Source organism: Oryza sativa, chromosome 2, assembly GCF_034140825.1.
Source record: "Oryza sativa Japonica Group chromosome 2, ASM3414082v1".
Taxonomy (NCBI): domain Eukaryota; kingdom Viridiplantae; phylum Streptophyta; class Magnoliopsida; order Poales; family Poaceae; genus Oryza; species Oryza sativa.
The window spans coordinates 21831929-21834382 of record NC_089036.1 but is presented as its reverse complement, the minus strand read 5'-3'; positions in this window follow the sequence as shown (position 1 = coordinate 21834382).

The following is a 2454-nucleotide window of genomic DNA, read 5'->3' as shown; positions in this document are numbered from 1 at the left end:
ATGCAGACGGAAACACCAGTCGGCAAGAGTAGTGCCGCGGCGTTACATGCAAACAGCAGAAAATACCAAGAGAGATTAATCTGACATTTAGAGATCAATCTAATAAACAACAATAAGTTGAAAAGGAAAAAAACCCGGCGAAGTCGGAGATTAAAAGGAAAAAACTCGCCGAGATTGATCTCTTCGACTGACTCCGAGACGGAGCGGAGGAGGCGGAGGTCGCAGTCGCGGGCGGCGTTGGTGTCCATCAGCATGACGCAGGACGGCAGGAAGGCATCGGCGTGGCTGCAGCCGTCTCCTATGCATCCGATTAGATCGGTTTTGGCATGCTTCGTGTTTGTAGATCCATCTTGCAACACCATGGCATCCTCGTTGGGTAGATTGGACCAGTAGGCTTGGTGGTGGACGAGGACGACCATCAAATCCGTCGAACTGTCGTTGCCCCGTCGTTGCCGTCGTGCTGATGCGAACAAGATCAGGCAGAGAATAGCAGCGACGATTCGTCTTGTTGAAGTCGTCGGCGGCGAGGAATCAAGGAGCTCCCAAAGCGAAGACGAAGCCGGCGACTCATAAAGTTGATTCCATCGCACTCGTCGTCAGGAAACTCGGCGTTTACCTCTACCTGGCGCGCCAACTGTCGAAACATGAATTCGGCAATAATAAAAGGGGGTAGCGCACGAGACCTAAAAGTGGATGGATGCGGATACAAAGGATTTAGACAGGTTCAGGCCCTCTCAATGAGAGGTAATACCCTACTCCTGTTTGGGGATTTGAATCCGCCGGGTGTAGTATAGATCTGACGATCAGGTTGTCTCATGCCCCCTAGAGGGCTTCCTGCCCACCTTATATAGGATGGGGGGCAGGATTACAAGATAGAAACCTTAACCAACACGGTATCGGTTTCCTAAATCTACTTTACAATATTATCAAACCAGGACTTTAGGCCGTTCCATAATATACAAGGAAACGTAATACCCAAGTCATGATCTGTTACATATTCCATACATATATGTTATCCCCTATTACTAGTCGGATAACCATGCCGTGTGGATATGGGGTACCCATAATCTCCACACTTCTAAAGACCACATTTGAATCTGAGTGCATATAGAACCATAGACAATCGGTTGTGCTAGCTACTCCCTCCGTTTCAAAATGTTTGACACCGTTGACTTTTTAGCACATGTTTAACCGTTCGTCTTATTCAAAAACTTTTGTGAAATATGTAAAGTTATATGCCTACATAAAAATATATTTAACAATGAATTAAATGATAGGAAAAGAATTAATAATTACTTAAATTTTTTGAATAAGACGAACGGTCAAACGTATGCTAAAAAGTCAACGGCGTCAAACATTTCGAAACGAAGGGAGTATTATCTTTGTCACAAGATAAAAACTGAATCTTTTTATTTCTTGCGGGCATAAAAATAAATATAAATCTGAGCCTTGAAGGACGAAGAGAAACAAATGCATGCCTTCACGTATGGAGGCAAAGATGCCCAATTGCCCCATCATTCACGGAAACAGGTCAATGACAGCGAAACGGAGAGTCAAGATCCTCGAGACTTCAAAGAGATGTCTTCTAGTACTAATATATCACCATGGACTTGACTCGAAGAGCATCATTGCCAGCACGCACTACTGCGTTATACATGTATCCTGCATTCTCTAACAGGTAATAAGTACTACATATATATCGTGCAAGGGTATAATCCGTTTCAAAATATTAAATAAATTCTAAAACTGAAAATGGACATTACTAAAAAAAAAGAAGGGAGAATAGCTAATGTGGTCCCTGAAGTTTCGCTTCGGGCTCAGTTTAGTCCTTGAGGTTTCAAAACGTCCAAATAGGTCCTCCAAATTAATCATTTGGGTTAACATAGTACTTGAAAAAAAAAATGCCACATAAACATGCCAAGTCATTCTTGCATACAACAATGACCATTCTACCCTTACCATATAAAAAAGAAAGAAAAGAAAAAAAGGAAACAACAGATAGAGTAATGGTCCGGCCTTTTTGTTCGTTCCTCCCTGTTGTTTCCTTTTTTTTCCTTTATTTTTTTCTTTTCTTTTTTTTATATGGTAAGGGTAGAATGGTCATTTCATTTGTATTGTTGCATGCAAGAATGACTTGGCATGCTTATGTGGTATTTTTTGTGGGTCCAAGGACTATGTTAATCCAAATAATTAATTTAGAGGACTTGTTTGGACGTTTTGAAACCTCAAGGACTAAACTTAGCCCAAAACGAAACTTCAAGGACGCATTATAAAATATGAAGAAGAGATTGTAATTGGTTGAGAAAAATAAAACTGATAGAAAAATTAAATGGAGAATAGATATATGAATGGTTTGAGACGTGGGAGTAGGTGAAGAAATAATTGTATTGTAAAATAATATTTAAATAATTAGAAATAGTTTATTTTTAGACGAAGGGGATCGTAGATGCCTAT